This window comes from Tamandua tetradactyla, chromosome 3, assembly GCF_023851605.1.
Source record: "Tamandua tetradactyla isolate mTamTet1 chromosome 3, mTamTet1.pri, whole genome shotgun sequence".
Lineage (NCBI taxonomy): Eukaryota > Metazoa > Chordata > Mammalia > Pilosa > Myrmecophagidae > Tamandua > Tamandua tetradactyla.
This window is the reverse complement of record NC_135329.1, coordinates 6,017,133-6,033,184: the sequence shown is the minus strand read 5'-3', so window position 1 is coordinate 6,033,184 and position 16,052 is coordinate 6,017,133. Positions and strand designations below refer to the sequence as shown.

Genomic DNA, 16,052 nt, shown 5'->3' with positions numbered 1-16,052 from the left:
CTAACTTTGGCTTGAATTTGCTTCTGTTTTGCTAGATTCTTAAGGTGGAAATTTAAGTTCTTGATTTTAGACATTTTTGCTTTTCTTCATATAAATATTTAATGCTATAAATTTCACTATAACCACTGCTTTAGCTGCATCCCAGTTGATAGATTGCTTTCCATTATAATTCAGTTCAAAATATTTTCTGATTTTCTTCCTGATTTATTATTTTATGCATGCAATATTTATAAGAGCAGTATTTAATTTCCAAATGTTTGAAAATGTTCTGTATCTTTTGTTTAATTCTGTTTTGGTCAGAACATATACTGTGTGAGATTTCAATCCTTTTAAACCTTTTGAGAATGAGACTTGTTTTATCATCCAGAATCAGTAAGTGTTCCATGAGTACCTGCAAAATAACAAGTACTCTGCAGATATTGGATATAGTGTTATATGAATGATATATTGATCAAGGTGGTTGAGAGTGTTGTTTAAATTCTCTATCCTCATTGATTTTTATTTCTCCTTTCCTTTCCTGGGAAAGAAGTATGCAATGTTCAAATAGAGTTACAGGTCTTTCTATTTTTTCCTTTTGTCTCTTAAGTTTTTCTGTATTTGTCAGGTCTATCATTAGATGCTTACATATTTCTGATTTTTATATATTCATTCTTAGTAAGTGGATCAAATTTTTGCTATGATTATTGTTAGCAGAGTATATATTTGTCCACCGTTTTACTTTTAAGCTCTCCAAATCTTTATGTTAAAAATGAGTTTTTGTAGACAGAGCATAGTTGGATTTTGTTTTGATATCCAGTCTGGAATCTCTGACTTTTAATTTGAGGGTTTATTTGTATTTAATGTGACTCATAATATGGTTGGTTGATGTCTGTCATTTTTCTCATTGTCCCATATTTTCTTTGTCCTTTTCCCTCTTTTTCTTCCTTCTTTTGAATTAATTTATTATCTTTAAATTTAAATATTAATTTTCTTTTCCCCTATGGGGTTATGAGCTAAATTCCTTTCTTTTATTCTTTTAAGCAGTCACTCAGGGGGCAGTGATTCTCAAAGTCTGGTCTGTAGACCAGAGGCCTTAGTCTAATTGAACCTCTTGTTAGAAATTTACATTTACAGGCCTACCTCAGGCCTGCCGAACTGAAAACTCTGGTGGTCCCACCCAGGAATCTGTTTCTATAAGCCCTCTAGCTGAATTGGATAGGCCCTAAATTTTGAGAACCATTCCTCTAGTATTCAAAATATACAAATTTAGCACTTCCCTGTCTCCCTTCAAATCTTACCTATAATGTAAGAAACTTACAGTGTTGACTTCTATTTGCTCATTCCTGCTAATTGGTGGAATTTGTTGACATAATTTTTATTTCTACAAGAATTATAAATCCCACAATACATTATACTTTTTGCCTTTAAAGACTTCATTGGAAAGATGAGGGGAAAAATCCTTTATATTTATATATATATATATATATTTACCATTTTTTGGTCTTTCCTGCAAGACCAGTCTAAAGAGCTTCCCTTAATGTCTCCTGTAGCACAGTTTTCTAATGATCACAGATTATTTCAGCTTCTATAGTCAGAATATATTTTTATTTTCACTGAATGTATAATTTTACATTAATTTTTATTTTTCTTTCAACACTTTAAAGATCTTATTTCATTTTCTTATTACTTTCATGGTTTTTTAACATGCAAAATCTGTGCTTGTCTTTATGTTTGCTCTTCTGTGTCTTTGCATTCCTATTGCTTTCCCTATTTTCTTTGCATCATTGAGTTATAGCAATTAAATCCTGATGTGCTTGGTATGGTTTATTTTGTGCTTATACCACTGGGGCTTCAGTGACCTTCTTGGTCCTGTTGGTTGATCATTTTAATCATCAGTTTAATGACTCAGCTCAATGAGACAGCCATGGTCTACTTGGATTCTCCTGCCCTCAGAAGCATCCGTAAGATGCCTCTAGGAAGAGAGAAAGGAACACATGGAGATCACTTTGTTCTGATCTCCTTCTCTGCATGATCACAATGCTGAGCTTTCAACTGTCCAATGACATATATGTGGCTTTATAATTTTTATTCAATTTTCCAGTTGTTTGTGGATAAAGGGCAAGTCCAGTGACGGTAACTTCGTTACAACAAGTGGTGAAAGCCCCCTATTGAATATATTTTGAAGTTTGTGTAGATCTGAAAAAAGATGAATTCATTTGTTTAATGTGGAAGGGATTCTACTGGAATTCTCAAAGCCATCATACTTCCCCTTATCACGTGGAAACTAATATTTTCAAAATCCTACGACTAAATTTCTGGCTATCTGATTTCCGTAATGCCTACCTCCACATATCATAAAATTTTGGGCTATCTCTCAATTTGTCTATATCTTTAAGTCATAAACTTTGTGCAGCATTTTAGTACAGTACATGCCTGCATGTGTATGAGAAAGGATAATGTTATGGAAAATAGGCTTATGTTATGGGGGAAAATAGTGTCCTAATTCCAGTGACTTACATTCTAAGTTTATTTCTCATTCAAGGAACATCTGTAAGTGGTGAGAAGAAACCTCAGGGACTCCAGTCCATGAACTGAATCAGGTTATATGCTACTTGACCTTGTGGTTCTGCAATGCCCACACGTGGTTTCCACTATCAGCACTGTATGAAGAAAGAGCTAGAATGTCTTGCAGGATTTTTGCTTGCTTTGGCTTCATGGTGAAACATGTCATTTCCACTCACAGCTTTGGCCAGAAATAGTCACTTGACTCTGTCCATGTGTGAGAAATTGAGGAGCTGTACCCTACAGTGTACCCAGGAAAGGGAGAAGTCAATAATGTTGAATACTAGTGATATCTACCACAGTGTGATTCCATGACCTGATACTTTGCTTCCCTTCTGTACTGAACAGTGCAGCTCAGACAACATTACATGTCTATAATCCCCCCAACTGTTCAAAGAACTTTTATATCCCTTATCTTAATATGTCTGCAAATCAGCCTGTAGATTATGCAGGACAGGTATTATGTATTATTTGCATTTTCCATTTAGGGAACTGTGTCACATTATGGCTGGGTCATTTTCTCAAGGTCATCCAATTATCTCTTAGAGGATTAGAACATATAAAACTAATTCAATGACAGAGCTGCTTTCCAGTGCAGTGCCTCACATATAGGAGTAATTTAATAAATGGATGCATGGATCATACTACCCAATTGGAAAAGCTTGGGTTTCCCACTCCATGGTCTCTACTAGGAATTGTGGCCCTTCTGTGTCTCATAGAAGAGCATTTTGCCAGTGCTTTGGAGGGGCCACTGACCTCAGAGGAAGTGTCTTCTGTTTCCAGTTCTCAAGTAAAGCAAAGTCTTTCCATCAAGGAGAAGCACAATAGAGGAAAACAGCTCATACTGTGGTCAAGGTGACAGCTTCCAAGGGGATGGGAGTAATTAAAGCTGGTGAATGAGGCTCTCCAAGATTGGATTCTTCTAGAATAATGCCATCTTTTCTAAATATCCATGGCATGAACCCATCAAATTCAAAGGCACTTCAGAAGCCTCAAGAGCTAATCGCTGCTCCCTATCCACCAGCGATCTCTTAGACAATGCTGTCCAAATCAGGCCTACTGACCGCTGAATCCAGCTTTCTAAGGGACCAGTAGTCCAAGAGGTTGGCATGCTGCATTTAGGCCATACGTATGTTAAGACCTATTTGCAAACACTATAGAAAAGCTAAATTGAGCTAATTTCAATTTCTTGAGTTGAAACACTGAATTAAAAAACAATTTAAATGTCTCACTCTTAGAAAAAAATCAATGGTTTAAAATTAATTTCATTTTTTAAAAAATTCACTGTTAACTCAATAAAGCCTTTTGGGCTTTTTAAGCTAATTGTCTTTGAACTCATTTTAAACTCAAAAGCCTTTATAATTTTTTAAATATTTTACACTCACAACAGCAGTTCAAATTATGAACTTAGAAGGATATAGAAAAAATTAATGAGGCCCCCGTGCAAGGATGATGCACATATTTTTGAACCAGTCCTTACTATTTTTATATAACAGTAAGGAGGATATTGTCCCACTTAGGTTTAAGAAAACCTTATGTATGTGTGTGTATATTTGTATGTATTTGTCTAGAGTGAAGATTTATATAGTCATTGGAAAAAAACCTGAAAGTCTATATATTAGACTATTGACACTAGAATATCTCTAGGAAGTGGATATGGGGATTTTTCTATAATTTTTACACTGCTATTTTTAATTTGATTATTCCCAGCAATTCTATTTCTGTAACTGAAAAAATATATATTTGCAAGTAATTAAAAACATCTTGAGCCCTGAATCGAACAATTTGTTTGAATGTGGCCAGGTCGTTGGCTTATGTGTGAATGGACTGTTCTGAATATGGGGCTGAAGCCCCTTCCTTGACGCTGTGGCCATAGAACTTTCTAGGTGTGGCTGAATGTGTCATCCCCAAATTCAAGTAAAGCAGCAAAGTCAAAGTGGATTTAGAAGACCGTGTGATTCCAAGACCAAAGTCAGAAAGTCAGGATTGAAAACCCTAATCACGACTTTGGACTATATTCTAAGCAATGGCTTTGGCAGCGTTAGAGTGATGGGTTGTGAACAGAAGGCGGTGACGTGTGGAGTGTCGACAGAAAAGGAGGCCCGAGGGTGAGGAATTGCCCACAGGTGTACAGTTTCTTCTGGGAGTAAATGGTTGGTCAGTCCAGACTAATGTCCTCTTCACCTGGTAGGTATGTTCTTCGACCTCAATTTCACAGGTAATGAATGCCTTTCAAGAACTCCCTTTGCTCTGAGTCTAGGGTCACCAAATTGCTTTTTATTTTATATCTAACTAAAAAAAGAAATATTGGTTTTCCTGTATAAAAGGTTGAATTGCATTCAATAAATATAAAAAAGAAAATAAAAATCACAAAAATACAAACAGTGCTAGTTAACCCATAACATTTTGGATTTATCCTTCTATATTGCTATATAAATACATATAAATTACATTTTTTTATACCTAAATGGCATTAAAGCATTTATACTGGGAGTAACTTGTTCTCTCATGCAAATAATATACTATGGACATTTTTCATGCCTTTAGTTTTCCACAACAGCATCACTTAAAATATTTTAATATTCCAGTCTAATATTCTACTTTAAAAATACAACATTTTAAAAACTCTTTTGAGGATTCAATACTTTTCCTCACAGACATACTCAAGTCCTAAGCCCTGGACCTGTGGCTATGAACTCATTTGTAAGCAGGATCTTTACAGATCCTATTACGATGAGGCCAAGCTCAATCAGGGTGGGCCTTAGTGCACTGCGACAGGAATGTTGAAAAGCAAAAGGACACAGAAGGCGACAAGACGACTGAGCAAGCGACAGAAGGGGACAGCTCACCCTGTGATGGAGGCAGACACTGAGGCATGGCCTGCCAGCAAACCACCATGGGAAAGCTACAGACTTTGGAGAAAATGTGCCCTGTCGACACCTTGATTTTAGACTTTCAGCCTCCAAGATGGGTTGAGTCAACCCATCGATGAAACTTGCTACAGCAGGCCCTGGCAAACTAAGACAGACTTAAATTTCAATAAGAACACATGTTTATGGGAACAATAGAGGCTAAGGTAAAGGTGAAAGTATTCTCTTCTCAATCACTTCCCACTCCCTATACAGATGAATACAGTGACAAGTTTGAAGTCCATTCTTCTAGAACTCTTACAATTTTCAAACAAAATTAAACTGCACAAGAGCATACATAATAAAAAAAGAGAATATTTACATGGTCCCTTCTGTGTCCCATTCCCTCTTTAAAGTATTTCTACTTTCCATTCCTTTAGTGATAACTCAGGGATGATCCTCATTCTTGACTTAACAACTTAAAATAACGTTTGTTGATTTGCTTCATATATGAGAAATTGATTTCACATATGATACAGCCTTGCCCTTCAGTCATGTTTTCTTTTTAGCTTTAAGTTCATGGGTTTATTTTATGGCTTTGTTTTCTGTTAAAATAAGTATTTCTTGACCAGTCTATATACAATTGCATTGCTTCTTTCATCCCAGGGCTTGTAAAGTGTTAAAATAATGAATTCCATACATTTTTCATGATATTTGTGCATCGGTACCAGGAATCTAGTTGAGATCCCATCTTCTTCCTAGAGTTGCAGTAGACCTTGAGTTCACAGGCAAAAGACTCTGCATACCAGTGGACAGAAAATCCACCCAGGAAGGAAAAGTTCCTGACTGCTCCTCTTCCACTGTGTTCAATTTATTTGGCAGCAAGGCCTGGCTTCTCGTGTCTGGGCCCCTGGACCAGGAAGGCTGGAAGGCTATGACTACGCAGAGAGGAGATGAGATCAGAAGATCTGTCACTAGACACTCTTCACTAGTTCAATAATTAACAACTGTTTCCAAAGGGGAAAGGTTACCAAATAAATAGCTGGGATTTTCTGGAAGTAGTTTTTCAGGGAAGCACTATCTCATGGCCTGATCTGTCAGCTGGGATCAGGCAGGGTGACAGACTTTTCAGACAGATGGAGTTTCCGAGACTATTGCTAGTTCTGGGAAGGAAGGCAGGGAGGGGAAGGTACAGCAATTTTTGTAACCGAGAAGAAGCTGCCTTGCTCACCCTTTGACTTTCAGAAATAATCCTCCTATCTTGCACAGCACTTTTCAAACCACCCTCGAATCCTCCCTTGGGTGGATTATATGTGTCTCACATCTGTCAGACCTGCCCCACTTGCTGTGCAGCCAACAAAAGCAAAGCTTGGCGCTTATGCACCTGGCTTAAATCATCAAGGATTTTTCTCACCTTGATTCCACTGTGCTCCATTTCTTCTACTTCTGTTACTGTTGCCAGTTGCCCACTATTGGCTCCACTTTTACTGTCCGGCAAAACCCTTTGATATTTTTATGATTTATTTCCTATCTTTTACTGTTTCTTTATCATCTAATTTGCCTGCCTCTTTTTTTTTTTGCATGGGCAGGCACTGGGAATTGAACCTGAGTCTCTAGCATGGCAGGTGGGAACTCTGCCTGCTGAGCCACTGTGGCCCGCCCACCAGGCTTTTTTGAAGTGACTCGTCTTTATCAAGTCTCTCCAAGGTACTTCACTTAGTGTTCATGAAACAGCTCTTTCCTGGCTCATCTTTCATTGGTTTAGGTAACATTTAATTAAATTACATAATTAGAAGAGCACATCCAGGTAGCATAGGTAGGTTTGGGAACAGTCACAAGTGACATGATGAGCAGCCAATCAGTAGAGTTAGAGTTCGTGTGCACCAGACATTCGTCCAGTAGCGGCATACCTCCAGCATGCTGGCCTGTCAGTCAATATGACTTACCAAATACACAGAGACTGTGCACTCAACACATAGTTGGCTACAGGAGACCAGTTGAGAGAGCTCGAGTTTCATCTAAAGATTTGTCTCCTGGGCATTAGAGTTCTTTCCGTATCATGGAGGGCACTGTGCCTGAGTTGGCATCCCTGGGACCTGAGTCATCACACTTTATGGGGCTAGCACCTCAGTGGACCACTCCATGACAAGTGTGACCACTCCACGACAGGTGTGACCACTCCACGACAAATGTGACCACTCCATGACAGGTGTGACCACTCCACGACAAGTGTGACCACTCCACGACAGGTGTGACCACTCCATGACAAGTGTGACCACTCCACGACAGGTGTGACCACTCCACAAGTGTGACCACTCCACGACAGGTGTGACCACTCCACGACAGGTGTGACCACTCCACGACAAGTGTGACCACTACACGACAGGTGTGACCACTCCACGACAGGTGTGACCACTACACGACAGGTGTGACCACTCCACGACAAGTGTGACCACTACACGACAGGTATGACCACTCCTTGACAAGTGGGTATGAGGAGATGTAGGAGTTGGAGGGTGTGAGGATAGCCCAGACATCAATCTGGGCCTGAAATTGTCCTTCCAATTTCGGACATTGTTATGGGGACCACCAGATTGTGAGCTGAGCATGGCTGTGGTTATATCTGCTCTGGTAGGCAGAATAATAGCCCCGCTGCAATAGCCACATGCTAACCCCCAGAACCCATGGATACATTAGGTTACCTTGGCTAAAGGGAATCAAGTGTGTAGGTGGAATTAAAATAGGGAGCTTGTCCTGGTGGGTCCACAGCACTCTCAAGGCTCCTTAAGACTAGAAGAGGGGAGCAGAAGAAGAAAGCGAGCAGAGGAGGTGTGACTCCAGAGGACATCAGAATGATGCAATGTGATGGGGTTTAGCCAGCCACAGGTAGGAGGGGCCACAGATGAAAGAAGGTGGGCAGCCCTCTGAAGGCAAGGAGATGGAGTCTCCCCCATGCTTCCATGAAGGAATGCAGCCAGGCTGACACCTTATTTTTAGCTGAGTAAGATGCACATCAGACTTTCTGCCCTCTAGAAATGTAAGATGATGAGTTTGTGTTTTTGAAGCCACCAGGTTTGTATTAGTTATAGCAGCAACAGGAAAATATTGCATCTACCATCTTACTTCTCTAACTTCCTTCTTCCTCTTTCCAATAAAGCAAATTACATTTAGAAGATTTATTTAACCAAATCTCCAAATTTTGTAACCCCTTCCTACACCCAGCTATATTTAAATGTAGTATCAAAACTGCTACTTGTGACTAGAGGAATGTAATACAAAGGGCCAAATCCCCTTACAACTAAATGTTTAATTTTTTTAAATATTCAAAAGGAGTTTTTAAATACCAGTCCTACCATGGATGAAAAAAAGAGCAAGAAGCATGATGTATTCTACAATGAGCAATGCTTGATAAGCCAGGGTCCTTGACCAGCAAGAGTTAGACCCTCTCCTTGGAGCTGGGGTGGGGTTCTCTCCAAGCAGCCAGCATCTCCTGCCCCTGCCTGCTTGGCTGGGTCAGCCATCAGGGGTCACACTGCAAACACCAATTGCCTCCAAGTTTATTGTAGTCAGTATCATCCCTCAGCACAGACCTCCTGCATTTAGATGGTGGACTACAGGAGGTACTACTGGTAGATATGCTGGATGGAACTTCAGCTGATGGGCATAAGGGCTTTGTACAAACCACCTGTGAACCAGAAAAGAGAATAAAATTTCAGGCAACAGCTGCAAGGCTAGTGACTGTAAGAAGATAGAAGAAAGAAGACCTTCTTTTTTTTTTTTTATTTTTTTATTAACGGAAAGAAAAAAAAAAGAAATTAACACAACATTTAGAAATCATACCATTCTACATATGCACTCAGTAATTCTTAACATCATCACATAGATGCATGATCATTGTTTCTTAGTACATTTGCATTGGTTTAGAGGAACTAGCAACACAACAGAAAAAGATATAAAATGCTAATATAAAGAAAAGAAATAAAAGTAGTAATAATAGTAAAAAACAACAACAAACAAACCAACAAGCAAACAAAAACAAAAAAAACCCTATAGCTCAGATGCAGCTTCATTCAGTATTTTAACATGATTACTTTACAGTTAGGTATTATTGTGCTGTCCATTTTTGAGTTTTTGTATCTAGTCCTGTTGCACAGTCTGTATCCCTTCAGCTTCAATTACCCATTGTCTTACCCTGTTTCTAACTCCTGCTGAACTCTGTTACCAATGACATATTTCAAGTTTATTCTCGAATGTCCGTTCACATCAGTGGGACCATACAGTATTTGTCCTTTAGTTTTTGGCTGGATTCACTCAGCATAATATTCTCTAGGTCCATCCATGTTATTACATGGTTCATAAGTTTATCTTGTCTTAAAGCTGCATAATATTCCATTGTATGTATATACCACAGTTTGTTTAGCCACTCTTCTGTTGATGGAGATTTTGGCTGTTTCCATCTCTTTGCAATTGTAAATAACGCTGCTATAAACATTGGTGTGCAAATGTCCGTTTGTGTCTTTGCCCTTAAGTCCTTAGAGTAGATACCTAGCAATGGTATTGCTGGTTCGTATGGCAATTCTATATTCAGCTTTTTGAGGAACCGCCAAACTGCCTTCCACAGTGGTTGCACCCTTTGACATTCCCACCAACAGTGGATAAGTGTGCCTCTTTCTCCGCATCCTCTCCAGCACTTGTCATTTTCTGTTTTGTTGATAATGGCCATTCTGGTGGGTGTGAGATGATATCTCATTGTGGTTTTGATTTGCATTTCTCTAATGGCCAGGGACATTGAGCATCTCTTCATGTGCCTCTTGGCCATCCGTATTTCTTCTTCTGGTAGGTGTCTGTTTAAGTCTTTTTCCCATTTTGTAATTGGGTTGGCTATCTTTTTGTTGTTGAGTTGAACAATCTCTTTATAAATTCTGGATACTAGACCTTTATCTGATATGTCGTTTCCAAATATTGTCTCCCATTGTGTAGGCTGTCTTTCTACTTTCTTGATGAAGTTCTTTGATGCACAAAAGTGTTTAATTTTGAGGAGCTCCCATTTATTTATTTCCTTCTTCAGTATTCTTGCTTTAGGTTTAAGGTCCATAAAACCACCTCCAGTTGTAAGATCCATAAGATATCTCCCAACATTTTCCTCTAACTGTTTTATGGTCTTAGACCTAATGTTTAGATCTTTGATCCATTTTGAGTTAACTTTTGTATAGGGTGTGAGAGATGGGTCTTCTTTCATTCTTTTGCATATGGATATCCAGTTCTCTAGGCACCATTTATTGAAGAGACTGTTCTGTCCCAGGTGAGTTGGCTTGACTGCCTTATCAAAGATCAAATGTCCATAGATGAGAGGGTCTATATCTGAGCACTCTATTCGATTCCATTGGTCGATATATCTATCTTTATGCCAATACCATGCTGTTTTGACCATTGTGGCTTCATAATATGCCTTAAAGTCAGGCAGCGCGAGACCTCCAGCTTCGTTTTTTTTCCTCAAGATGTTTTTAGCAATTTGGGGCACCCTGCCCTTCCAGATAAATTTGCTTATTGGTTTTTCTATTTCTGAAAAATAAGTTGTTGGGATTTTGATTGGTATTGCATTGAATCTGTAAATCAATTTAGGTAGGATTGACATCTTGACTATATTTAGTCTTCCAATCCATGAACACGGTATGCCCTTCCATCTATTTAGGTCTTCTGTGATTTCTTTTAACAGTTTTTTGTAGTTTTCTTTATATAGGTTTTTTGTCTCTTTGGTTAAATTTATTCCTAGGTATTTTATTCTTTTAGTTGCGATTGTAAATGGGATTCGTTTCTTGATTTCTGCCTCAGCTTGTTCATTACTAGTGTATAGAAAAGCTACAGATTTTTGAATGTTGATCTTGTAGCCTGCTACTTTGCTGTACTCATTTATTAGCTCTAGTAGTTTTGTTGTGGATTTTTCCGGGTTTTCTACATATAGTATCATATCGTCTGCAAACAGTGATAGTTTTACTTCTTCCTTTCCTATTTTGATGCCTTGTATTTCTTTTTCTTGCCTAATTGCTCTGGCTAGAACTTCCAACACAATGTTGAATAATAGTGGTGATAGTGGACATCCTTGTCTTGTTCCTGATCTTAGGGGGAAAGTTTTCAATTTTTCCCCATTGAGGATGATATTAGCTGTGGGTTTTTCATATATTCCCTCTATCATTTTAAGGAAATTCCCTTGTATTCCTATCTTTTGAAGTGTTTTCAGCAGGAAAGGATGTTGAATCTTGTCAAATGCCTTCTCTGCATCAATTGAGATGATCATGTGATTTTTCTGCTTTGATTTGTTGATATGGTGTATTACATTAATTGATTTTCTTATGTTGAACCATCCTTGCATACCTGGGATGAATCCTACTTGGTCATGATGTATAATTCTTTTAATGTGTTGTTGGATACGATTTGCTAGAATTTTATTGAGGATTTTTGCATCTGTATTCATTAGAGAGATTGGTCTGTAGTTTTCTTTTTTTGTAATATCTTTGCCTGGTTTTGGTATGAGGGTGATGTTGGCTTCATAGAATGAATTAGGTCGTTTTCCCTCCACTTCGATTATGTTGAAGAGTTTGAGGAGAGTAGGTACTAATTCTTTCTGGAATGTTTGATAGAATTCACATGTGAAGCCGTCTGGTCCTGGACTTTTCTTTTTAGGGAGCTTTTGAATAACTAATTCAATCTCTTTACTTGTGATTGGTTTGTTGAGGTCGTCTATTTCTTCTTGAGTCAAAGTTGGTTGTTCATGTCTTTCCAGGAACCTGTCCATTTCTTCTAAATTGTTGTATTTATTAGCGTAAAGTTGTTCATAGTATCCTGTTATTACCTCCTTTATTTCTGTGAGGTCAGTAGTTATGTCTCCTCTTTCATTTCTAATCTTATTTATTTGCATCCTCTCTCTTCTTCTTTTTGTCAATCTTGCTAAGGGCCCATCAATCTTGTTGATTTTCTCATAGAACCAACTTCTGGTCTTATTGATTTTCTCTATTGTTTTCATGTTTTCAATTTCATTTATTTCTGCTCTAATCTTTGCTATTTCTTTCCTTTTGCTTGCTTTGGGATTAGTTTGCTGTTCTTTCTCCAGTTCTTCCAAGTGGACAGTTAATTCCTGCATTTTTGCCTTTTCTTCTTTTCTGATAAAGGCATTTAGGGCAATAAATTTCCCTCTTAGCACTGCCTTTGCTGCGTCCCATAAGTTTTGATATGTTGTGTCTTCATTTTCATTTGCCTCTAGGTATTTACTAATTTCTCTTGCAATTTCTTCTTTGACCCACTTGTTGTTTAAGAGTGTGTTGTTGAGCCTCCATGTATTTATGAATTTTCTGGCACTCCGCCTATTATTGATTTCCAACTTCATTCCTTTATGATCCGAGAAAGTGTTGTGTATGATTTCAATGTTTTTAAATTTGTTAAGACTTGCTTTGTGACCCAGCATATGGTCTATCTTTGAGAATGATCCATGAGCACTTGAAAAAAAGGTGTATCCTGCTGTTGTGGGATGTAATGTCCTATAAATGTCTGTTAAGTCAAGTTCATTTATAGTAATATTCAGGTTCTCTATTTCTTTATTGATCCTCTGTGTAGATGTTCTGTCCATTGATGAGAGTGGTGAATTAAAGTCTCCAACTATTATGGTATATGTGTCTATTTCCCTCTTCAGTGTTTGCAGTGTATTCCTCACGTATTTTGGGGCATTCTGGTTCGGTGCGTAAATATTTATGATTGTTATGTCTTCTTGCTTAATTGTTCCTTTTAATAGTATATAGTGTCCTTCTTTGTCTCTTTTAACTGTTTTACATTTGAAGTCTAATTTGTTGGATATTAGTATAGCCACTCCTGCTCTTTTCTGGTTGTTGTTTGCATGAAATATCTTTTCCCAACCTTTCACTTTCAACCTATATTTATCTTTGGGTCTAAGATGTGTTTCCTGTAGACAGCATATAGAAGGATCCTGTTTTTTAATCCATTCTGCCAGTCTATGTCTTTTAATTGGGGAATTCAGTCCATTGACATTTAGAGTTATTACTGTTTGGATAATATTTTCCTCTACCATTTTGCCTTTTGTATTATATATGTCATATCTGAATTTCCTTCTTTCTACACTTTTCTCCATGTCTCTCTCTTCTGTCTTTTTGTATCTGACTCTAGTGCTTCCTTTAGTATTTCTTGCAGAGCTGGTCTCTTGGTCACAAATTCTCTTAGTGACTTTTTGTCTGAGAATGTTTTAATTTCTCCCTCATTTTTGAAGGACAATTTTGCTGGATATAGGAGTCTTGGCTGGCAGTTTTTCTCTTTTAGTAACTTAAATATATCATCCCACTGTCTTCTAGCTTCCATGGTTTCTGCTGAGAAATCTACACATAGTCTTATTGGGTTTCCCTTGTATGTGACGGATTGTTTTTCTCTCGCTACTTTTAAGATCCTCTCTTTCTCTTTGACCTCTGACATTCTAACTAGTAAGTGTCTTGGGGAACGCCTATTTGGGTCTAATCTCTTTGGGGTGCGCTGCACTTCTTGGATCTGTAATTTTAGGTCTTTCATAAGAGTTGGGAAATTTTCAGTGATAATTTCTTCCATTAGTTTTTCTCCTCCTTTTCCCTTCTCTTCTCCTTCTGGGATACCCACTACACGTATATTTGTACGGTTCACATTGTCCTTGAGTTCCCTGATACCTTGTTCAAATTTTTCCATTCTTTTCCGGATAGTTTCTGTTTCTTTTTGGAATTCAGATGTTTCATCCTCCAAATCACTAATTCTATCTTCTGTTTCTTTAAATCTGTCGTTGTAGGTATCCATTGTTTTTTCCATCTTTTCTACTTTATCTTTCACTTCCATAAGTTCTGTGATTTGTTTTTTCAGTTTTTCTATTTCTTCTTTATGTTCAGCCCATGTCTTCTTCATGTCCTCCCTCAATTTATCGATTTCGTTTTTGAAGAGGTTTTCCATTTCTGTTCGTATATTCAGCATTAGTTGTTTCAGCTCCTGTATCTCATTTGAACTATTGGTTTCTTCGTTTGACTGGGCCATATGTTCAATTTTCTGAGCATGATCCGTTATCTTCTGCTGGCGTCTGGGCATTTAGTCAGATTTCCCTGGGTGTTCGACCCCACAGGTTGAAAGATTTTTCTGTGCAATCTCTGGGTTCTGTTTTTCTTATCCTGCCCAGTAGGTGGCGCTCGTGGCACACGTTTGTCTACGGGTTCCACCAGTGAAAGTTGCTGTGGGTCCTTTAACTCTGGAAAATTCTCGCCGTAGGGGAGGTTCGGCAGCCGAAGCGTCTTGGAAGAATGCCAGCCGGCCTGGGGTTCCGAATGCGGGGAGGGTCGCCGGCCACCGCAGCACGGGAGAGCGTCCGGCCGAATTAGCTAGTCGGCCCGGGGCACCAAGCGTGGCAGGAGGGCGCCAGCTGTCGCAGCCCGGGAGAGTGCACTATTCCCAGCCGACGGGGGAGTCACGTGTTTGGAAGGGATCCCCCGGTCACTGTTCTCCGCAGTCTGGGGATTTCCGACCCAACTATCTCAGTTGTTCTGGGGGGCCTCGTGTGGTGGGGGCACCAGCCGCCGCGGCCTAAGGGGACCACCTGTCCAATTCTACCAGCTGGCCTGGGAAGGTGGAAGGGAGGGACTCCGGTCGCTTGCCGTCCCGCCCAGGAAAGCCCGTGCCCCTTGGTGATCTCACCGGAGCTGGTTCTCCCAGATAGTCAGCCGTTCCAGGATGGGGTACGCTGTCCCTTTGATCTCCCTCGTGGTTCCGGGAGCTACTCTGTATTATCTCCACTCCCCCAGTAGCTGTTCTGGAGGAGGAAAGGTGAGGGCAGCAAGGCTGTAGAGGCTGGTGGTGGAGGAGCCGGTGAAGGCGGGGGAAGAGGGCACCGTGGTGGTTGGAGAGCGGCCGGAGCAGGAGGGGGAGGAGGGGCCCCGCGGCAGGGCGGGGAGAAGGAGGGCGGGCGGGTCGGCTGCTGTGGGGCGTGGGTGCCGCGCGGCGGGCCGGCGGAGAAAGAGAGGGGAAAAGAAAAGAAGACCTTCTTTAAATCACAATAAAATATAGAAAAATATATGGTTTCTGAAAAATAACTCATGGGCTGGTGGTGATTAAGTTCCAGAGGGGTTCTCAGCTTATCAGTGTTACGGGGCGCGGAGGAGAGGCTTTCATGCTTGGCTCAGGTGTCATCGTCAACTAGTGGAAGGGGAATGAGAGAGACAGAAGAGGAAGATGGGAGGAGCTGTGGATGGGAACAGAGCATGAGCGAATGTGGGGTCTATCAGGAGGAAAACGTGGAAGCTTCTGTTAGGGGAGCTATCCTGAATGAGATTCCCAAGCGAGAAGCCTTTGGCAAGTTGTGGCAATCCTTTCATTCCAACCTAAGAAAATAGACTTGGTCTCATTAACCGAGATTCTCCGAGTTTATGTGTAGGGGAGTGGCTTTATAACCGTTTTCAAAGTATTAAACATTTTGGAGATGGAACTAAAGGTTACTCTGGATGGATGTATTGCTTGAGACAAGGCCTCTGACTCAAGTCTCGATTTCCTTGTGTGTTAATTGGGTTCAGTGATCTTGCCCTGAATCCTTAGACAATATATGTGAAACTACATTGTAAACTTGAAAGAAATTTGCTTAAGTAAACTGTGATTAATATT

At 39.6% G+C, this 16,052-nt stretch overlaps 1 long non-coding RNA gene across 3 annotated transcripts in view; it reads right to left on the bottom strand.

Moving 5' to 3' along the window:
• Positions 1-16,052, bottom strand: part of LOC143675938 (uncharacterized) — a 40,658-nt gene that overhangs the window by 11,272 nt on the left and 13,334 nt on the right. The window contains exon 4 of one of the 3 annotated variants that reach the window (XR_013171704.1): positions 2,077-2,175. The exons of 1 other annotated variant lie outside the window; for it this stretch is intronic. This is a non-coding gene — a long non-coding RNA (uncharacterized LOC143675938). Of the gene's footprint in view, positions 1-2,076; positions 2,176-8,812; positions 9,076-16,052 lie in introns of those variants that run through there. One more of the 3 variants, XR_013171702.1, reaches the window with a different exon arrangement.